This window comes from Carassius gibelio, chromosome B6, assembly GCF_023724105.1.
Source record: "Carassius gibelio isolate Cgi1373 ecotype wild population from Czech Republic chromosome B6, carGib1.2-hapl.c, whole genome shotgun sequence".
Lineage (NCBI taxonomy): Eukaryota > Metazoa > Chordata > Actinopteri > Cypriniformes > Cyprinidae > Carassius > Carassius gibelio.
The window spans coordinates 14,759,223-14,783,963 of NC_068401.1; the positions used below are offsets into that span (position 1 = coordinate 14,759,223).

The following is a 24,741-nucleotide window of genomic DNA, read 5'->3' on the forward strand; positions in this document are numbered from 1 at the left end:
TGAATGAGGAGGAGGATAAATAAGGTGTAAATGGAATGGATGGAGAGTGTGGATGAGGTGTAAATGGGATGGATGGATGAATGGATGGATGGAGAATTTGAATGAAAGGAGGATAGATGAGATGTTACAACAGGATGAACAAATGAATGCACAGGTGGAGGGATGATTTGGACTTGGATAGATGAATTATTTGAAATCAAAATCAAACATGGGATGGATGGATTGAGTGTTTGAATGAGGTGGAGGATGAATGAGGGATGGAATGGATGGATGGATGTGTTGAGATGTTGGTTTGGGATGGATAAGTTATTTAAAAGTGATGGATTGATGGAAATACGGCGTGTTTGATTGGGATGAATGGAGGACAGACAGACTAAATGTACTACATAAAAACAGTAGTGGTTCATAAGACACTAATCCACTTACACATCAGGAATTTGAATCTGACCAATTCTCATCATATCAAACCACAAATGCTCTCACAGCAGAAGCCATCCGAGGTCAGAGAAGAGCCACTGATGTTTCTTCTTGCTGTGGATAGAGTGAATACTGCAGGGAAGGTAGGAGCGAGACGCAGGGCTGAATTAGAACTCATATGCACGTGACAATACACTGAGAGCTCAGCAACACGAATAACAGCTTTAAAAATTAAAGGTCCCCATCTGTGCTCAGGACCCCGGCCGAGCCCACTTAGCTCTCTGCTTTCCACAGCTGGTTGAACGGTTGAGCGGGCTAATGCAACATTACACAGACGAGGGATTGCCTCATCCCTACACTGCTCTGTTTGGAAACATGGCCTTGTTAAGAGTTCAAGTGGGCATTACGGATCTGAAAACGTTTCGTGAGCATGTGGGGTAAATATTTGAGAGTACCACTAGGCTGACACTGTGCCACATGTTGACATTTTAATAAAAGCAAACGGCCGATTTGGAGCACTTCCAAGTGCTGAAAGTTTAATATTGGAAGTTTAAACCAGTCTGCACAGTCAGAGCATGAATGAAAGTCCAGCTTTCTCTTGATCCACACTGTCATCTCAGCCGGAGCTAAAGAAGATTTTTTTTTTACATATTCAACTGCCGTTTACATTTGCCAAACAATTAAAACAAACACATAGCTGCACTGTCAGATTTTGTTCATGTTTAACTGTCTGAAAACTACCAGTGGTTTTGAATTTAATACTGAAACCTACTGGCCTGGATGAAGTGTATTGCATATCTGCTGCTTCACTGTAAAAAAAAAAAATAATAATTATATATATATATATATATATATATATATATATATATATATATATATATATATATATATATATATATATATATATATATTGTCACGGGAGGAGCACAAGACAGACACAGTGGGCGTGGCGTCAGGCCTCGGAGAGGCTTTTATTAACAGAAATCATAAAATAACAGGGAATAAAAGTGGCCAAAGGGGGAAAGTGTCCAAAATAACAGGGAATCTGGTGTCCTCGTCGTGCTGCGGGATTTGTGTAGGTCGGGCAGTGTTCATCAAGGAAGGGTCCAGGCAAGGGGCGGAGTCCGGCGGCCGCACGCGCTCCCCTCCTTGGTCCGGGGCGCGAGGGGCGGCGGCTTCTCCTAGCGGCCGCGTCTCTCTCGTTGGCCGCGGCGCTGGTAGGGGATGGACGGCCCGGCATCCTGGCCCGTCGGCCGTGTATACGGGTGCGGTTCCCATCCGGATCGCGGGTCCGGCAGCTCACGTCTTGGTGGCGCGGGAGTCCCTCAACGCACCCTTCCTGGACCCACGAGGACACCAGTGTGCATGCACGGGGAAGAGACCGGTCTCCTGAGGAGAGGCGCGTTGGGCTTTTAACCAGCGGCGGTAATGAGGCTCCACTTCCTTCAGGTGTGCCCCATCACACGCCGCCAGCCCTGACTCGTCCAGCGCCCCTCCTCTCACACCCACTCCAGTCGGGAGCCTGGTGAAGGGCGGCGATTTAGGACGGGGTGCCGGTGACAATCAGGGAGGAGGCAGCTGACTCGTCACATTCCCCCTCCCAAGCGACATCCCCGTCATCAGGGCGCCGCCCACACGGGAGTGCTACCATCCTCAACCAGGCTCCAAACGGTCGGAGTGGGCGGGGATTCCTCTCCGGGCGGTCCTCCCTCTCGCAGCGCACCGGAACAGGGACAGAGAAACCGGGTTTTAGTGACAGCCTCAACCAACCACAGGGTAAAATGACAATAACAGAAGTCACTTACCCTTTTTGTGGCTGGGAGGCTGTCCCCAGTTTTCCTCCGTCCCAGTCCGGGTTCTCATGAACGTTTGCAAGCGAGAGGGAGTGACGTCACCAGATGTTTCCCAACTGCGCTGTCTAGGCTCCGCCTTGCCCGCATTCTCCACCAGTGTCACGGGAGGAGCACAAGACAGACACAGTGGGCGTGGCGTCAGGCCTCGGAGAGGCTTTTATTAACAGAAATCATAAAATAACAGGGAATAAAAGTGGCCAAAGGGGGAAAGTGTCCAAAATAACAGGGAATCTGGTGTCCTCGTCGTGCTGCGGGATTTGTGTAGGTCGGGCAGTGTTCATCAAGGAAGGGTCCAGGCAAGGGGCGGAGTCCGGCGGCCGCACGCGCTCCCCTCCTTGGTCCGGGGCGCGAGGGGCGGCGGCTTCTCCTAGCGGCCGCGTCTCTCTCGTTGGCCGCGGCGCTGGTAGGGGATGGACGGCCCGGCATCCTGGCCCGTCGGCCGTGTATACGGGTGCGGTTCCCATCCGGATCGCGGGTCCGGCAGCTCACGTCTTGGTGGCGCGGGAGTCCCTCAACGCACCCTTCCTGGACCCACGAGGACACCAGTGTGCATGCACGGGGAAGAGACCGGTCTCCTGAGGAGAGGCGCGTTGGGCTTTTAACCAGCGGCGGTAATGAGGCTCCACTTCCTTCAGGTGTGCCCCATCACACGCCGCCAGCCCTGACTCGTCCAGCGCCCCTCCTCTCACACCCACTCCAGTCGGGAGCCTGGTGAAGGGCGGCGATTTAGGACGGGGTGCCGGTGACAATCAGGGAGGAGGCAGCTGACTCGTCACAATATATATATATATATATAATTTTTTTTTTGTGTGTGTGTGTAATGCAGTTGTTTCAACATGTGTTTCTGAGTTGAAACAACAGTTATACTAGTTAATTCAACTCTCAGCTTAGTTGAGGGCCAATAAACTTATTTTTTCTTGCTGTCTGGACAATATTAAAAAAACTGTAAAAACAGTTAAAAAATCTTAAAAACACATTTATTTTTGACAGTGTTCACACTTTTGACAGTGTTCACACTTAAACGTTTTAAAATTGCTTGTTTTTATTTTTTTTATTATTTTTCTTCATGATTATTTTACTTTCTTTTATGTAAAGCACTTTGAATTACATTTGTATACGAAACGTGCTATATAAATTAACTTGCCTTGCCTTATGTGTACACATATTTTTCGAGTTATGTTAATTTCTCTACATATGATGTTTTAATTCCCTAACAAAAAAGTCCCTTTAAATACAATTACTTAAATTTCCATTAAGGAAGTTTGGAACAACAATAAAATATATATATATATATATTTAGCAGCATTAGCAGCATCTCACCAGCTGCATGTTTTAGTGATTTTCCTGAACGCTGGCAGAAGCCAACACTGGTTGCAGAGAGAGTTATTAATATTTCATCAAGTTTACCTGACCTTTATCCCTCCAGTTAATCCCACAGAGACAAAAGTGAGAAAACCCAACTGACTAACAACACAGAAGAACTTTCTCATTGGAGCCTAAAAGTTTAGTCAACTGGGATCGTTCTTGTCATCAGTATAGTTTTGTCACTGTTGATACCGCAGATACAATACTATCAAAAGCCAAACACACAGAAGCCAATTATGCTAAATTATTCCTTATCTAAAGCCCCAATTTATAAAATATCCAACAGCTTTATTGTCTGGCCCTCTAATCTCCCAACATCGTCAATGGAACTGTGACAGGAAACGGTTTAGGAACAAGATAAAACAGTGAGACTGGACCTGTTGCACAGGCTTTTGCTATTAATGAAGAACAACGGTTATCCATCAATTATAGTCACTGTTATCCCAGCTGATTTTCATGTACTGGAAACCTCAGTCTACAGTGCATTTGCCTATTAGATCTGTTCACCCGGCAATTCAGCTTTTATTGCAGATAACAATCTCAAACTGTCTCTTTATATTATCTGACACGGGGGGAGGGACTGGCTGTCTACATTTAGAGAAGTGGTCATATCCTCACACTAGAACGATGATACACTTATTTAGCTATAACTGGACACTTGATTGTTAATTTATAATATATATATATATATATATATATATATATATATACACACACAGACACTAAAGGTCAGTGGTTGGCATCTACATCTGCTAGGAATCATTTAGCTGGTGCAGGGTCAGTCGAGTTGGAGGTCAGTCTCTCTACTGGTCACATCCCCTGGGCAGATATCTCATACTTACAAAGAACTAATTAGGCTAATAAGGAAGCCTAACAAAACCAGCACTAATCAAATGACAAGGCCACCACTGATTTGTTTTCCAAATTAGCCTAGTGTTAGAGAAAGCTCATGCCGTTTGATAGGCATTACAAATGGGATTAAAACAATGCATCACTAATATGGAGGAGATCTCAATTCCCCCTCCATCTGCGGCCGACACGGAAACACGTCCGTTCGCCAGGCAAATCTAGATGAAGGCAGACCCTCACCATGTTTAGCATACTGCCCGCTGAGCACTTTTAAGCCATGTTGGCATTTGATCGTTTCGTGCAAGGACATCAAGAGATACGTTACCCCATGTTGATTTTTAAAGGTTGAGACCTCCAAACAGGCCTGAAGTATCGACTCTCTTCCATGTCTGCTTAAAAAAAATATGCATTCAATTCCCCTGATAACAAAACATGTTTATCAAACCCATAAAAAATTCAAGTCTTCACAGCTTGTCAGAATGTTTCTCAAGTGCCTTTATGGATTCATGGTTTTTTGGGACTCTCCAATTCAGCTCCCCTGTGACAGGGACGCAGAGTTTCACAGTGTAAAACGGTAAATATAAATATCAGCGTTTGATAGAGAGTGACAGCTCCATATTAGCAAAGGAAGGAATCAAATGGATTTGGACAGCTTGCATAATAAGTTGGTTTTGATTTCGGAGACAGCCAATGGTGTGACAGAATATCTTAGGGATTCATGCCTACCACCTTTAAAGTGACTGTTAAAGATTGACACATGTCAGCGCCGTTCACCTCAATAGACCCCAAGGCGATCTTCGACCCGTAAACAAACACAAACAAATGAGGGAACGATCATTTGAAAGATATAAACAAGCTCTGATAGGTCATTGGAGGATAAGTGACATCGCTTGACCGTTATGGGAGTATTCAAATATAATTCTAACAATTATACAGAAAACGGCATTATACAAGTTGTATTAATATTAAATATTAAAAATTTTTATATTAAAATGAACAGCTTTTTGTTTTAAAGCAGAATAGTAAAGAAACATTTATTTTATACTTATTATACAGCATATGATCACATCTTTGCAGAAACTGAGATTAGAAATTATTTGAAAAGAGAAATTAAGAGACTATTTAGTATTATTGGAATGTTAAAAGCCAAACGTTTAACCTGCAAATAAATGCAATTAAATATAAACGAATGAATTGGTCAGATTTTCAAGTGTACTGCTCTAGGTTTCTCAGATAGAGTGTCATTCAATTTCCAGTCCAAATATTTGACAGAAAGTATGACTGTGCAATAATATATAAAAATGAAACGTATGCAGTGTTTGATGCTTAATGTTTGAAAATGACATTTTTTTTAGTACAACTGTAAAATGACATATACAATACAATAATAGTTTCTTTATTTTCAAATTAAACATTTTCTTGTAACATGTATACCCAAGTATGCACATCTAAATTTTTATGGCCTAAAACTATGGTTTGCACTAAAAAGATCTTAAGAGTTTTTTTTTTTTTTTTAAACAGAGGCTTTCAAATATATTTTAAAATAGTTTTCAAATAGAGCTTTTCAAGTCATGTGGTAAAAATTCAGGTATGTACTAGAAATATATTCACAGAAAATTAGAGAGAGAGAGAGAGGGAGAATATTATGTGGCCATAAGAAAAGATGTCATCTCCAGTTTAAAAAAATAATAATAATAACTTTAAGAAATGTGATGAACAAACCAAATAAACCTTCAAAAGAAACACCTGCAAAACATACCCATAAGAACTTTGTTGCTTCCAAAGTGGAAAATCCTGCCGAGTAAATTACATCCTCAAAGGTTTGGTGAGATTAAGAAATAACAGATGTTTCAAATATGATTGACATGATAAGATTTCCCTTTTCATTTCTACATCCACATGTACAGTACCGTAGCTCCTTCAAAACCAAATCTGCATGTTTAGTTTAGACATTCTAAATGATTGGCACGCTAATCTTGAAGAAATATGATTTAGATAGCAACCTGTTCTGACTAGAGGGAGTGCGGAGCTCCAGCCTTGATCTTTAAATCAACTTCACTCATTTCTGGAATGATTAAAACATTAAAGGTTAAAGCCCAGGCCGGGAAAATCATTTGTGTGTTTCTTCTCACTGCAGGATCACAGCAGAAGTCTGCTATTACTACGGAGAGAGCGAAGAGCTTGCTATGGCTTGGTGTGCTCTCAGATGACTCAGTTAAGTCTTTCTCCATGCTGAGATGTGAGAAGAGGAAGTATGCATCTGAGTGGGTAGAAATATGTATGAAGGGTCATGTGAAAAGAGAGGATACTTGTGTCCAGCCAGATAGTTTAGGGTAAATAGTTTAAACAAATATGCTCAGCAGAAATACACAAACATATATATTATAAAGAGTAATTGCACGGTGACCCTGAACACACAAACAATCATGAGGCTCGAACACTAAATTAATTTAACTACTGCTTGTCAGCACGGCCCTGATTTAAAAAAACCTACAATTGAAAAAATATATATTTCAATAGTCTGTCATGTCATAAATCAGTTTGGTAATTGTGTTTATGACCGAAATCAACAGCATTCACATTGCATGCAGAAACCCAAATGAAATATATTGCTAAAATATACTCCAGGCCACGGAGTTAGAAAGCCACAAGACTCAATCTTGGTTCCTTGTTGCATACATGGTTAGTTAATGACAGTTGGATCCCACTACGGAGAATTGGAAAGAAAGTAGGAGAACTCGCCATTGACTCCGACAGTTGTCATGGCTTCACACACAACCATTAAAATCAGTAGGCCTGCTAATGTACTGTAAGATAAAACAAATCATATCGGACAGCTTGGATGAGTGGTGACGTGGCATGTACAAATAGATCATGACGGGTCTCTGAAATGGGTCAATTTACTAAATCAAATGTGAAAAACATGTCTATAAATGCTCTTTGTTTTTGATATTTTCAGCTCAGAGAGCGTTAAAAATCTGACATTTATTCTGTGAAAGTCTTTTAATGTTTCTTGTTTGTTTTTCATGGTTTTCGAAAATTTAGTGACATTTCAACTGAATGATTTAATTACGCGAGTTGAAATGTGACGTACGGTTCTTCTCAGCTTAAATAGACTTTTGTAATGGATCCAGACCTCTCCTGAATCAGTAGAGGGCTGTATGGCAAACAGCCCATTATTATTTCAATTAAATCTTATTACACAAACCTTAAACTCCCTGTCCATTGAACCGGCCCAGAACATTCATGTCAACAGTAATAAGACTCTCTCTAGACTGAGGAGGGCTGTGGATTTTTTGTGAATCAAACCTTGCCATCTGAATGCATAGACATGCTTTATACCTACATAATGTAGATCAAGAAAATGAGGAATGTTTAATGTTCTGTGAAGTCTCCAAGAGTACGAGAGATTTTATTCAGCCTAAACCTTTCAACAAAAAGTGATAAATAAAAGAATGTGCTGAATTCCGTGAAAAAGCAAAAGACAATTTCAAGCTGGAAAAGAGCTTGTTTAAAGTAGGTGCTTCCTATGTTAACTAGAAGGTCACCTTGTATGACATCTTCATACCTAAATACAGAAGACCGGACCGTGAAATCCTTAACATTTTGGAATCTACTCTTAAAACAACTAGGCTTCTGGGAGAATCATGTGAGGTTGTTTTTTGTTTGTTTGTTTGTTTGTTTAAAGCTTGATCTGCACTTGGTATTAGAAGTAGGAAGATGTCTTCAATTGCAGCAGTCAAAGTGCATAAAAAATAAATAAATAAAAGAGGAGAATCCAGGCTTCAAGATTCAAGAATTATTTATGGGCAGCTTTTTTTGCTTGCTTGCCTGACACTTTGTTGGCAGTGCTGGCCAAGAGAGAGTGAAGAGCTCCACTCGATCCCTCTGCTTCCTTCAAGGCCTCTTTTACAAAGCCTCAGATATTTAATGAAGAAACTGTGTTCCTACATCATGACACATAGTTATGGGGGAAAAATGCTGTCTACCAGAAAATCATACAACAGAGTCACCAATAACAGCTGGAACCCAGAACTGTCCTCTACATCATTTATTTATGTATTTATTGTTACACTTTTTAATAAACGTTTATTATTACTATCACAATTATTTACAATGTACAGTAATAATTTATGTGATGGTAAAGCTGAATTTTCAGCAGCCAGTCTTCAATATCACTCAATCCTTCAGAAATCTTTCTAACATTGTGATTTGGTCCTTCATAAAAAAAAAAAAAAAAAATCTTATTGTAAATGCTGAAAACAGTTGTTCCACTTAATATCTTTGTAGGAACTCAATCAGTTATTTAATGAACAGAAAGAACAGTATTAATTAGTGCTATCAAACGATTAATCGTGATTAATTGCATCTTAAATAAAAGTTTGTTTACATAATATGTTTGTGTACTGTGTGTATTTATTATATCTATCTATCTATCTATCTATCTATCTATCTATAGATAGACAGATAGATAGATAGACAGATAGATAGATAGATAGATAGATAGATAGATAGATAGATAGATAGATAGATAGATAGATAGATAGATAGATAGATAGATAGATAGATAGATAGATAAATAAAGACACATAAATATAAATATACATACTACACACATATATAATAAACAAAAATATTTATTTTTGGATGCAATTAAGTGTTTTACAGCAGCAGTATTTATTTGAAAAATATTTACCAGAAATAAAACTAGACAATTTATCTTGTGTGTGCGTGTGTGTGTGTGTGTGTTTTCTGGTAACTGGCGCTTCACAGGGAGTTTGATTAACAGGCAATCGGACCAATTATGATGCAGAAAATGTAATTTTTGTCTGAAAAAGGAAGCAGGCACGAAAGTAGATTAACGTCAGTACACTTGAACCTGTAAAAAACTGCTGTGTATTGGTATCTTTCCATGGTCGAAACAAGATTCCTTCTGATTTGTATTCATGTTTATTTCATGCTATAACTAGTAAAGAGGAAGAGATTATCACTTCACATGACATTTAACCCGAGGCAATACAGTGCTATGTCACAACAAATTAAAGTGCCAACAAACAGTATTTATTGTTTGTTTGTTTTTTTTAAATGCCAAAATTGGAAAGCTGAGATTTTGTCTAATACCAAAAGTAACCTGCTCTGTCTTGTCTGTTGGCACGTCATCAGCTTTCTCCTTGCTCGAAAATAATTTTTTTATTGTATGAGAATATTGTGTGTGAGAGTGCCATGGCTCGTCAGACATAGCAACAGTAACGAAGGGGGCGGGTCTTTGCAAAGAGTCAACTGAACCAATGACTTTGCATGTTAGTATCATGGTCCACCAGTTGTACTGCAGGAACCAATAGCAATAAATTTTTCATGAATAAATAAACAAAACGTTCAAACTGCAACAGAAAACACAGACACAGTTTATCTTATTTGCAGTTTGGAAATGGTTAGCAGATTTCTTCAATTTATTTGTATAAGCAAATTCCCATTTGTACACTTGAGCTAGTTTTAAGCAATGGTGAAAGCGCCCATCATCACCAGATGAATGCAAGTGATCATGCATTTGACATATTTGGACATCAGTGATTCATCTGTCTATCAAATCAACAGATAAGAACAAAAGCAGCCCAAAGCCTGCCCGGCGACAGCCGTCTGAGATGTCAGGTTAAAAGCAGAGTACTTGTGGACACATTTAACGGGAGAGAACATATTTAATCCTTCACCCCATCATCACTCGCTCCGCAGTACACTGACCTCTGTCACACCCAAAGAGGATTATTGGGGAAGTTCAAAACCTTTGGTTGCTTTTCTGGCCTGTAATTCTTAATTGACCGATGGCTGTCGGCACTTAACTGATGGCTTATAACAAACTGGGACCCGCTAGTAGATGTATAATCCATGCAAAAAATCTACTCTGATTCCACTCACATCCCACAAACATTGTAAGGAATGTGTCAGAAATCTAATATTCCCAACCTCTCATGCTGACATTTACTGCTTATGTTAAATACAGTGCAGCGATCTTGTCTGTACTCATTTTACTCAGTTATCCAGCTACAAATTTGACTGTAATGAGACTCCCACATTAATCTGACCCCTCGAGCAGCATCTGTCCTGTATATCGACTACGGATCAAGCCATGGTACTGCTGAGGATGCTAATAACTATATTAAGTGGCAGGTAGGAGGTATTTAATGCTGAAATCTTACCCAGTTGTACAACCAAAGATATAACGCTTTGCAATAAGGTTTCCATTATTAATATTACCTATATAAATTAACATGAACGATAATTCTATAGCATTCATTCATGTTAGTTAATATTAAGTTCAAAACTACTCTAAGTTTTGTCTGTTCACATTAGTTAATGAAATGTGAATTAACATGAACATTTTGATTGATTAACATAAAAAAGCATTTAAAAAATGTAAAATAATATTGTTCATTGATAGTTCTTGTCAGTTAATGCATTTACTAATGTTAACAAATGAGACATTATTTTAAAGTGTTACCAAACCTTTAATTATTTATAAGCATTAACGATTTTATTGATCTACAAACCCGATTATAAGAAAATAAGAAAATTACTGTTTCCTTTTTTATCGTTATTTTAATAAATTGCCATTAAAAATCTTTTTGACTGGTACACTTTCTTTTTTTTCTACATTTTTCTAAACTAAACTATACAGGGAACCCTTACACAATTGTTTTGTATACAAGTTTATTAAGACCATTTTTATAATAATGTTATATCTTTAAATTTTTATTAATTATAATAAGCAATTATGAGTAAATATATAAATGTAATTTTTGCATTACATTTTTCTTACTAGTTTATGGACACTAGTGGGTGGATTTTCTTCTGTTAATATCTTCTAGTTGCTGTCATTACGCGGTTGAAACACTTGTTGAGTGATTACATGATACACTATTCAGTAAGTTGTAGTGTATCTTTCAACATGGATCGGATGTTCCTTCAGTGTTTACTTCATGATAATAAGAATGCAGTCCTGCTTTCCTTGAACTTGAGGCAAAGCGGGAGCAGCGCATGATCCTGGTCACGCTATTAAAATGTAAACACGCTACTCCAAAACTATATTTATCGTTTAAAATTCGTAAGAAAATTTGAATGAAGATTTTGAACACTGAGATTTAGTTTCCTGCTGTTTCGTGTCCGTCAGCTCGTTGTCTGTATCCTCGATCCTCTGCAACATTTTCCACTCCGTAAAAAATTTACGTGTCGTGAGAGTGCGTACACGAGTGGCTGGAAATAGACACGATAAAGCATGATGCGGAACACTAGCCCAGACGGGTCGCATCTTTGATTTCACTACTAAAATAAATGCTTCTTTCAGTACGATTAAACAAAGAAAATTAATAATTAATAATTAATTCAATTAAATTAGTGCACCCCTCTGGCTCCGCCACTGCTTTAAAAACAGCTTTGATATTATTAATGTAATCTTATAACAGACTTTGTGAGACATGGCCTGGTTGGAAGTGTAAAAGCACATATTTCATGGAAGTGCTCAGCTCTTCTTTTTATAATTTCTTGCCTCATCTCTAAATTGCCCTATACTGTATATACAATTGTGAAACATAAACAAAAAATTCTAATAATAATAAAATAAATAAAAAATACAAACAGTGGTTAACCCATTTAACCATTTGACCATCACTGACATGACAGTCGCTTCTGAACGACTTTATCAAAACAGAGGCACAGAACTCGCCTGGCCTCAAGCAGAACTGTTAAGAGCACAGAAGAACTCAACAGCAAACTCTCTGACGCACAAAGAGTTTTTTGCATCCTCTGTTCAGGAGTATGAACGTAATGAGGTGTCAATATCAGATTGTGATAATCATCTCTCTGCTTTGACGCCATGCAGCCACTCTGTCTATCAGTCAAAGAACGCTTCATCTGATTTTAATAGTATCTGCAAGATAAATATCACATGCAAAATGGCAAATGGGAGAGGATGTGGACCGTTTGAGCATATCAGACTCTTAACTGCCACGTTTCATCTCCCCTCATCTAATAGAGTTCTTCATCTGGGAAGGCAGGTTTGAAGAATAAAAGAATGATTTTGCTTGCAAACTTTATAATCAGACTCAATGAGAATGCATCACTGGTGCCGGATATGAAAGAGAAAGTAGGAGAAATGAAAAGAAAGAATGAACTGTGGGCTTGATCCCACCAGTAAACTCAGATTCAAAGTTAATGATGTGCAGCCACTTTGCACTGTAATAAATGATACAACAAATGAATCACACTTTTGTCAAGACCGTGTTTCTCCATGTAAAACAGGGCAGGAACTGTGCGGCATTAAACTAAGTCGTTCTTTATTTATTTATTATTCATTTTAGCGAATTTATGTCTGTCTTGTTTTCACTGCTATAGTTGTTGTTGTTTTTTTCTTTGAGTAAGAACTTGAGTTTTCTCTGGTCAGCCATTAAATTTAGATTTTTTTATTAAAAAATATATTAATTAATTAAATAAATAAAGTCTTTAGTTGTAAAAGCAAACATATTTTCCTACGGAATAAGCATTTACAGAAATATAATGATTTTTATTACTATTATTATTATTATTATTATCATCATCATTATTTATTCATTTGTGAAAATAAATGTATAAAATTAATTATAGGAACTTGTGGAAAATATAAAAATATTACCAATGACCACATTTTAGACATAAAATGAACTTGCAGCAAAAAGTAAAACATTATCTAAAATATTATATGATTATATGCAGAATTTTACACAAATTAAACATCAAAGAAACATTCAAAGTTGAACTTGAAAAAGAAAATGAAAACAGTTGAAAGTTGTTGGATTTACTCACTTCACTCAATATAACTAGGTTGTTAGAACCATAATTATTTTCAAAATTGGCAAAAAGTAAGTTCATCCAACAATAAATATCTGGCATTTTAAAAAGTTATTTCGCTTTATTTTGTAATTGCTCTAGCAATTAATCAGAAAAGTCCACTTACAATTCTCTTGACTAACGTGGGCAAAGAGCTTAAAGAGAATTTAAAAAAAGTGTAAAGAGACTAATGACTTCTCTATAAACTGAAGGAAAGGAGGTGATGGATTAACCAATGGCATGGGAATCTCCAGCTCAGTGAAGTATCTAACATTAGCATTTTATGGAGAATGCTTCCCCTCAGAGCGTCTCTCCCAGGGAACCAGTAACGGCGATGGCTGCCATGGAAAGCTTGGGTTGTTCTTCAAAGTCAGCTGGCAGCAGGACTCAGTGCTCATTCTTTGACTCGCTCTGTGTGCGCGATGAGAATTTGGCCCGAGAACAACAACTTAGAGCCAGGAATCCAAAGAAGCAACAAACAGTCTAGGAGCAAAACAAGGAACCCTGCACTGAGCCCCCCACACAGACCCTGTCAGACACACTGGCCCCAGGCGTACACTTGCTATAATTCCCTTCTTCCTGCTGCCACTACACACAACTGCGTTCTGCAGCTGATACTGCTCACTCGCCTGCCATCACATTAATCTAAAATAGCTTCAAGGAATGGTTGGAGACTTTTTTTCACAAATATTTACTTGCCTGCAAATTACCAAGGAGGAGTGTATAAATGTACATGGAACTGAGTTTCAACACTGAATTTTTCATTTTTAAAATAAAATTTTAGTCATTATACAACAAATATAAAAATAATGATCATTATAACACTAATGTTTTAATATGGGGTCAGTAAGGAGTTTATTTATTTTATTCATTACTTTTAATAAAGCTGTTTTGCGTAAATTTGCTCAATTGACCAGTGCACTACAGCTCTGATACAACATTCTCATCCTTACTCTCTGTACTATAATGCTCACTGTATATATACACCTTATTCTTGTACAACAAACTTTCTATATTATGCACTGAGCTGGTCTCCACTTTCTCTAAGACAACCATGTTCCATGGAACCATAGTAGTATTATATATATATATATATATACAAAATTATATTAAAAAAATATTAAAATGAAAAAATATAATAATCGTGTTCTCTATGACGCAATGGGAACGATATACCAAACACACAAAGTTAAAGCGCTGCCGTATCTGGCCCATTGATGAACCAGAGAGTAACCACGGCTGTTTCAAGCGGACAAGACCCGGGAAACAGGAGCCATGTCATGATCCAAATTATAGAACTTGATAAAAGTCTGTGGAGAGGACCATCCTGCTTCTACACAAATAGTTGGTTAATAAGAAGCTTGTTTCATACGTTAGGAAAGCAGCAGCTTTATACTTTGGGCTCCCCCAAAAGATGTAGGAATACACTGAAGAGTAAAGGTTAAAGCATCAATAGGAAAAGTTCAGGTTAAGCACACATTTTAATGCTCAAATAAGCCAGCAAAGACATATACAAAGAGATATACAGAAATTATGTGTTCTTTAAAGGCACAATATGTTGAATTTTTGGATTAAAACATGTAGAATGTACTGATGGAGGCCAAATCACATTTTTCCACCACTGTAAGTGACAGAGTGTGTAGCCTAGGTGAATGAATGACCTTTGCTTTGTTTTTATAATTTATTAGGCTATAGTTATTATGTTTAATTTATTATGTTTACTGTTATTATGTTTATTGGGTTATTGTTTGCATTTGATCTGATTCTGATTTGAAAAAAAGCTTCTTGTGTTTATGAGCTAATTATGGAAAATTTGACCTACTTATGTTGATAATTACTAATATTTTAGCAGATGAGTAAAGGAAATGTTTTATGAAAAGTCACTTCTTTTCAGTCCCAAGTTCTGGTATGGTAATAGAAAAAGCAAAACATGTACCAACTTTACCAAGTCTACCCTATATTATTATAATTATATATTTGTTATATATTAAAATTGCATATAATATGCATAAGAAAATGCCTAATTTTACCAATTAATGTACAAACTAAACATTCCGCGAAGAGAAGTTGTTTAATTCTTCCTGCAGCACAGCTATGGTAAAAATTATTATGGCATACTTTCAAAGGTTATTATTACATCAGTAAAGGCACCTAAGATAAATTATATATATAAATAGAGAGAGAGAGAGAGAGAGAGAGAGACACGTGCACATATTACTTTAGTTTTTGCATGCAAACACACGCTCTGGCAGTATGTGTGACCGCTACAGAAACGGGGCAATGGGAATGTTCTGCTTTCAAGTGAAGTCAGAGTTCCTTCAGTGAATAGGTGTCTGGGGACCACTCACATCTCACAGAACGGGTGAGTTGTGTCATGAGTACCTAATTCACCATGGTTCATTTACCCCAGAAATGGCCATAAATGCCAATAGTTTTATGAAATGAATTGATAAATTAATGACCTATGGTGAATACTGAACACATAACATTTCTCCACTAATCCGGTTAGAATGAGTCACTCTGTAAAAAACGTCTGGTCATTTCAGCTTGTTTTAGACTAATTCTATAAAGTCATCTGACATCAGACTCTGCACTGTATGTCTTCATTCATGAAAACGCACCACAATAATACTGTTTATTTATTTAAATGTGAAATTACAGTAGTAATTTTTAGTTACTAAATATAACTATATATTTTTTTAATTAGTGTAATTTATTTATTTATTTATTTTTCTAAAATGTAGCATTTAAAAGACCCATTCAAGTTTAAAAACAAAAACTATTCAAAGATATCCTATTCACTATTCATGGAGGTATCCTTTTAAATTGTACTAACATGTACCATTTGGGTAATAATATGTACACTTTACCAATATGAACCCATTAATGGTAAATACGTAATAAAGGTGAAAGGGTACTGCCATGGTGACAGCATTTACCTTTTTTCTTACTGCATTTTAGCTCTTCTTTATTATGTGTGGAATGTCTGTTAAATACTTGCGATCTTCCACTACTACTAGTAGTTGAACACTAGCTTTACTGTTAAATACAACAAGACATAGTTTTACTTTACTTTAAGATTGTTACTACTTAGTTGGTTAGATAGTAGTACAACTATCTTACTTGGATAGTTGTACTACTTTAAGTGATTAGTATTTGGACTGTGTTGTGTACATGGAAACCTACAGCCCCACAGAAAAATATCTGGCTGTGAGCTCAGGGTTGTGGTCCAGGCATAACGTGACAGAGGACCCTGAAGCTCATCTCTCAGATGGCCGGCGAGATGAAATTCCGAACAACGGTCAAGTCATGCCCTGAAAAACAAACACCACTGGGCATGTGTCAGCTCTCAAACACACGCACACATGAACACGTACAACTGATGCCTCCGTTCTGTTTGAGAGGAGCATGTTTCCGACAGTATCGAGGCAGGCAGGGGAAGAAAAACTACTATCTTGACACAGGGTTTTATTGGAAAGTCGATATAAATTCAAGTTAGAAACAATGTTTTAGAAAATCTAAACTGGAGTAAACGAGAACTAGAGAGTGGCTTGGTGGTTAGTATGTTTTTTGACACGTTACGACCATTTCTGACCCTCTTCTCACTATTGGGACCCTCTTCTCACTAATAAGGCCAAAAACCCTAGCTTGATAACAGTCTTCAAACATACTCCGTTATTATTATTATTAATTTTTTTTGGGGGGGGGGACTTATAGAGAAAAACATGCAAAAAAGCTATGAATTTTAACACGCTAAGAGTTACTACAAACTGTACACATTAACTTATGTCAGTTATTGTTTTGGATATTTTTGATGCGGAAAATTTTATGCAATCGGTAAGATTTGCGTTTAATGAAACATCACTTACAAAGAGATTGCAAAGTAAAGATCCCATGAGAACGGGGCTGTGAATATCAGTGAAGAGACACAACTGGTGCCACAGGTCACATGACAAGGGGGCCTGTTTACACCTGGTAACTTCATGCATTTTTTCTAATTGGATAGCTATCCAGTCATGAAAAAAACAGGTGTAAATGCCCTCCAAAACGCTACTGTGGTCTTTGATCTTGAAATTAGATGATTATGAATAAAGTTCAGCGAATGTCCATTGCTTTCTTTAACGTGAACTAAAACATTCAATTGTCAAATACTGCAGGAATTGAAGATCGGGTTTAGATCCATTTTGCAGAGACACATGTATGTGGCCAAGTGCAAATTGAATCATTTTAACAAAAACAGATAGCAATCCGATCTGTGAAACACATGAAGTGACCAGGTGTAAACAGGCCAACATGGTGGATGAAGTACAGGATTACATTTATACTATACAGAACTTTATAACTGTGAAGTTCATTCCACGTGAAATGTGTGTAGTACCTACTCAAAAAGTGATTTGCGATGCACTGAAATGTACTGACTTTGTGCCATTTATGAACATTCTTTTGCTAAATGACAGTAAATAGCACAAGAGAAATCCTAATCTGGCTCTCTTGAGTCCGCACTCTTGTATTTTGGTGTTATTTGATATACACCCTAGCAAAAACACAACTCTGAATGACTGTTTGAAAATATGTAAATACCGGTAGAGTTTTTTGACAAACAGTTATCAGAAGCAGAAAGCTGTGTAGCGCTCTCTACACACGAGCAGCCAGGTTATTTCTGCTTTTCTATAAGCGCCACCTACTGTCAGAGAATGAATTTACATTTTCATTCAGTCCGTCTTCCCTTTTCACACATAGGTCTGAACCGGAAAATTATATATTTTGTATTTTTTCATTATCAAATACATTTTAATTTAGAACGTTCGTTATGATGCGAACAGGCCTTATGCCAACTTTGTTTGAATGAATAAATCATACGCATGAATAAATTGTTAATAATAAAATCAATAACTATCCATTAGAATATAGATAGGGCGAACTTTATTTTCATGCAGACTTTGAGGTCAGAGTAATATATAATGTTATTTATGGTTGATCACATTCCTGTTGATTGTAAACAAGTAAAAATGTTAGTATCTTAGCGTCACCTGTTCAACGCTGCATCATCAGCAAATAAAAGCTCGCCAACTCATTTGCGCTTTTACCCGTCCATCTCTCTTTCGCTGCCGTGGGTTTATGTAGCTTATAGAGCTATAATTGACTGAGTGTGTTTAACAACAGGTTTCTGAAGAAAAAATCTAACCTCAGATTTCAAGAGTATTGGACTTTCAACGACACAGGACACAAGAGTAGAGAGCACAGTTTGATTGAATAAATCTGAAAAGAGGTTTGTGAGGAGGTGTACAGTGGGGAGATAATTTGTACGAGTGGCACTATGTGCCGGCAAACACACACACATACTTTTAGCGAGGCGCTGGCTCCCCTCCTGAGGCAATCATTACAGGGATTTGTTCTGCTTGCACTTATAGTTTTAGCAGATCAATCGGAGAAGCATGCGCTAAAACCCATTATTAGTTCTGAGGGCAACGTCTTAGTATCGGGTGGAGAGGGGGGTTGATTGTCCGCACTGCTGGCTGTTTGAAACGTGGATCCTTAAGAAGCATCCATGACTGTGAACAACATTCCCCAGAGATGAATGAGAAAATCAATTAAGAGGTGAGAAGCGTTTAGTGCTATCAGTACACGCAAAAACAAATTCATTTAGTGTAATGGAGGCGCCTGCCCTCAGAGAACTCACTGCAACTGTGAAATAACTAGAATATGTTTCGTAACATAATATGTTTCAACACATCTATCATACAATGAAAGAATCATAATAGACATCTGACATGACACGACATGAGTCTTCATGCAAATCTAAAATGAACTTAATTGAAAGACCGTTTCATAACCTAATGCACTGCTTACAGAGGAAGCCTTTATGTGTGTTTTTGATGCAAGACAACATGTAATAATATTCTATTAAGCCGAACTGACATATTTTGTGGCAAAATGTTGCTTATTGCAAAAAATTTATTTCTTCTCGTCCATCTTTTTCTTTAAAACAAGCAAAAATCAGTGTTCCAGTAAAGTGAATAGTGCCAATTTGTTAAAATACCTAGTATAGCATTATTTTTAGACTGATAAATAATAAACTTAAAATTTAGTCTAGTTGTGATACACTACTAAATTTTGTGGTTTGCACTATTAGGCTTAAATGAAACATAACTCTATAAACGATAAACTCACCATTTACAGAATCCTCTGAACACTGGTCGGAATAAAACAGTAGATTGATTGAGTTGCATAAATAAGCTAATTTTTTACATGGCAGAATTCATTCCTTTAGACATATGTGATAGCGATAATTTACACGTTATGCAATTAAATAGCATTATGTAAATAAATGAAAGCATCTCTTCAGCACAAACCTGATCTAAACAATCTTTTGTGCGTTGCTCAATGTAGTGGATGCCAGAAATTCATGTTAACAGTGAACGTGAAAAATTATTTAAAATCTTATCTTATCTACAGAAAACAGAAGAAAAAGGCTGTGGAGTAACTAGCTAGTAGTTACTAAGCCACAAGTTTGGACTTCACGTGTCTGAATGGCTAGTGCAACCCTACAATATCTACAGTAGGTGGTTGGACAGGACAAAGGTTTGAATAATGCTTTATATAATGAGGGGGAAAATTACATTAAGTAAATAGAGTTAATTTTGATGTTACAATGGCATTAAAGACATTTCCACTTCAAATTCCTCAATACGTACAGTAAATTTCAAGCATTTTAAGCCTCTCGACATCTGAAGGAACCTTCATGTCAGCCAGTTGGACACTGCTTTCTCTGAGAGAAGTGTAGGGGGGCAATTGGGTGCAACCTACAAGTATGTGATTATGTAACTAAATGCATCATGTTCTGCTGTTTTTCTTCTTTCTGAGCTAATTGAGCAAAAGTGAGTCTGTTTCACGTAAGGAAAGGCAATGAGATGGGAACTAGGCCTTACACCAGAGAAATGGTATTGTGTCCTGCCGCTGGCCTCTCTGACACTCAGGCCAGCTTATGTAAGTTACCCCCTCTCTCGCTCTGTGTGTGTGTGCGTTTACGGCAGGAATGTGGTGAAGCAGCTAGGAAGTTAGTGTACAGAATGTTAAGCATTCAAAAGTTACATAAAACAACAAAATGAAGTGGTAAGCCCAGCTCATACCACTTTTAAACCGCAGAGAGAAAAACAATATGAAAACTACACTTTAGAATTACTTACTCTTACACTTGGTTTCTATTCTACGTCATAACAATGGCTATCCCCGCCCACCAGGAAATCTTATTGGTCTGATATCCAGTTTTGCACAACATATTAAATGTCAAATGTGTTCTTATTGGCTGTTTGTCAGGCATGTCATGCAGCATTTGACAAACTGGTGCAGTTAGATGACCGCACTGGTTAGAATGCAGTTTTAGATTTCATGAAGATAATCAATTTGAGAAAATTAGCAATGACAGGAGAGCAAAAAAAAAGTATTTCATATTTACCTGATTCTTTTTCAGGAGCAAAAACCAATCACCAGATGATCACAAACCTGAACGACAAAAATAGAAAGATGTTTGAGGACATCTTGGTCACCAAAGGAACAATAATTGACATTTTAAATAGATACATTTTGTTTAGATTAATCATGATTTAATGATTATGAAATTGTCCTGTTGTATAAAAATAAATAAATAACATTTCAAATATTTTAAATAACATTTTTAAACTAGATCTTTGAACCACATGTAATATTTAAACTTTTAAATTAATTAATCAATCAATTATTCATAGAAATAAGCATCAATCCTGTAGTATAAAAATAAATAAATAAATAGACCTTCGAATGAATTATGGTACAATAAAAAAGTTGATTTAAAAAAAAAAAAATTGGGAAGTCTGCCTAGTGGTTAGAGAGTTTGACTCCTAACCCTAGGGTTGTGGGTTCGAATCTCGGGCCGGCAATAAAACGACTTAGGTGCCCTTGAGCAAGGCATTGAACCCCCAACTGCTCCCCGGCGCCGCAGCATAAATGGCTGACCACTGCTCCGGGTATGTGTTCACAGTGTGTGTGTGTGTTCACTGCTGTGTGTGTGCACTTTGGATGGGTTAAATGCAGAGCACGAATTCTAAGTATGTGTCACAATACTTAGCTAAATGTCATGTCACTTTTAAAAAGAAATTGTGAAAAAAGAATCTCAGCAAGTACAATATACTGTTGTTGTTGTTTTTTTACTTTTTCAGTTGTTTACATTCACTTAAGACATAACCCACTGCATGAATGTGAATGGACATTTTGGCATAATTTTGTGTGTATTTGACCATTCAAGCACAATAAGCCACAAAGGAGAACTAAATTCAGGATTGCATGCAGATTTCTGTGCGCGAGCTAATGCCAGACAGCACGAGTTATTTTTGTGGCTTATTGCACTTGATAACATTTTTAACATCAAGCACGTCCTATGCTTTATCTTCTCATACAGACTTATTTTCAACATGTCAAAACTTTTAGCAATCCTGTGCTGTATTTACACACGGCAACATAGACAAAATTAGCTAAATCTCTATCATAGCCACAATATCTACTGTCATACCACCAAGCCCTAATTTTACTTGAAACTTTCTAGGACAGAGAGCTCTGGAATAATATTGAATGCATATACACAACATAAACAGAAAACATAAAAAAGAAGACAAGAAAAACAAACAAAAGTAAAAGTTCCAAAATGCTAATTATGAGGTTCCACTTGTCTGTTTGAGGAACGTGATGCATCCGGCATCCTGTTTGAATGCGCAGGTAGGAGGTGGGGGGTCTGTTTCCCCTCCAAGGGCCTACAGACGCACTCCCTACCCACATAGCATCTCTTTTGTTCTCTGATAAATTGACACTGCCAGTTCCCCACGTTGCCAAGACATGAGGAAGACCGCCGGGGAAAAGAAGTAGGAGCAGCGGCGCTACATGTGATTGGTATCAATTCTGACTGACTCTCTTCATGTTTTTATCTACACTGTCTCCACAGGCATTAATTTCAAAGCTCTGATTGAGGTTGCTAAGACAAAAAAAAAAAAAAAAGCTCATTGTGTTCAGTCAGCCAGCCCTATCAGTGAATAAGTTGTATCCTGCCAGATAAGCAAACATTGTAAATACTCATCAGCCATACAATTCTTAACTTTTGTATTTACATATAAGGTTACAACAAAAAGCCTGTTCATGGCCATCCAGGAACTAACAGTACAATGCACTATAGAGAAACTTTATTTTTACAAAGAGTGAAATACTCTTTGTCTTTTAAAATAAAGCATATTATTTCTCAAAATATCAGTGTATTCTGAACAGTTATCACTAAAATACTAATATAAAAAAACATTTTCAGTATTTTCAATAGATTGCTTTATTTAAATGTAAAGTTTTGAGTATTTAGTATTTTTTGTAATTTTTATTTATTTTGGGGAAATTATTTTAAATTATGTCTATGTGTACTTAAAATGAGAAATGTTGCTTTGGCAACTAGCTGAAAGAAGTTTAAGGTTTTTATATTTAATTTCATTTCATTTAATGTTTGTTTTTTTCACGTAATGAAATTGTATGGTTTAGTTATAGTAAATTATAATAACCCTGATTCTGAATAAAGGTTTCATTGTCTCATTAAGAAAATGTTTTTTGGGCTACTATGGAATATTTTGCGATTAAAACCAAGGAGAACAAAATCAGCACATGACACTTTTGCCTCAAACCCCCATTTTTCAAGCAGCACAGAAGAAAAGCATCATGTGATTTTTAGAATCTCCAGCCAAAAAGCATTGAAATACAGCTCAAAGAAATCTAGTTGAAAGCTGGCAAAGTTTCTGTGCCATTGGAATCACTAGACTAATAAATGAAATAGGCTCGTAAATTCTGCATGGCCAGTGGCCATACGTGAATCCATAACGGAGGAAAAATCTGTTGCATTCACCTCTGTGTGACGGTCCTCACTTATGTAATTGGCAAAATAATTATTTTTCTTCTTAGAACATTATGAAAGCCTCTTTTTGCAAAATATGTGACTCATTGTATTGGGGGGAAAACAGTCATTATTTATTCACCCTCATGTCGTTCCAAACCTGTATGACTTTCTTTCCTCCATGAAACACAAGCGTGAATTATCCTGGCCACTCTCTTTATTTTCAGTATAATGAAAGTGAATGGGATCTGGAAATGTCAGGGGCCAAAAATGCTCAACTAATGCTTATTTTCACATATATCTTTTCAGAACTGATCCAAATGAACTCACTGACTCAACTGGTGACTCAAATTATGATTCAATAATAGTAATTTAATTTAGGTTGAGCGAGTCTCTTTTGTGGAATCTCAGGATAAGATATTGTATGCATCCAAACTCATTTTTAGCACTGAGCTCTCTTTGCTGAGGTGGATGAGGGCCTATAAGACCACCATCACTGTCCATGGCCCAATAAAACCACACAACAACTGAGGATCAGAGGGTCCATTTAACATCAAGACCTTCATATGGTCTTAAGTGCAGACAGAGGCCAGGCTGATGCACACTGCGTGTTCACAGAGGGACCAGAAAGGTAATTCAATGCCTAATGAAAAATACATTTAGGTGAATTCACCTTCACTTTTTGCCTTTTAACTCCATATTGTGCAGAACAGAATTACCATGACCATGAGATATATATAGCTGTGTGATATGGCTGTAGGCATCAGGCACAGTTTGACGGCAAATGTATGCAAATACATATGAAAAAAAAAACTCTTTTGTGCAGAACAACTTCATTCTGCTACAAATTAAAATCTCAAGTTGACAGTCTAACAACTGAACCCTCTTAAACGTCACTTTACAAATAGTAACGAAGGAATGTCGAGTTGCGTCATTGAAAGCTTATTGTATTACTGTATTAATGTAGAGTATCAGTGTTTGTCACACTCCGCTTGCCGTATTTCTCACAGGGAGTGTCATGGCGGATGGGAATCTGCTACGCATCTTGGTCAATGACCAAATTTGTAAATTTCTCCAAAATACATTAAAACCATTCATGAACATTTTCTAAATTAATTTATTAGAACAGAATAAAATTATTTGGTTAACATAATGAACAAATAAATAAACCAAGAAATGGCTAGATTAGGTAGACATTCTTATGCCATTAACCCATCTAGCACTGTCTTTACGCTGTTAAGTAAGAAGATGACCAAGAATCCATTCTGAATCCAAAGCATGAGGAAAGCAAGCAAGCAGCCAAATCTGTGATAAAGTGAGGCGAGAAACAATCCAAAATGCGGACTTAAATTTCGTATGAGGATCCCTAAATTATTTCTGCACTCACCGTCGACTCCCTATACTTCCTCCAAATTTCCATTCGGTGTTTTTCTCTCATTATCTCCTCTGTAATTCTCAGTCGCGTTCCCCATAATTTTGCCTACACGTTTCTGTGTATTTTCCACATCT

At 37.2% G+C, this 24,741-nt stretch overlaps 1 protein-coding gene across 3 annotated transcripts in view; it reads right to left on the reverse strand.

Annotated features, from left to right (window-relative positions):
• The window catches only part of lpp (LIM domain containing preferred translocation partner in lipoma), a 172,832-nt gene that overhangs the window by 125,829 nt on the left and 22,262 nt on the right, over positions 1-24,741 (reverse strand). For all 3 annotated transcript variants that reach the window (XM_052559078.1, XM_052559077.1, XM_052559076.1), the window contains exon 2: positions 20,797-20,843. The gene's annotated coding sequence lies outside the window, so the exon portion shown is untranslated. The remainder of the gene's footprint in view (positions 1-20,796; positions 20,844-24,741) is intronic.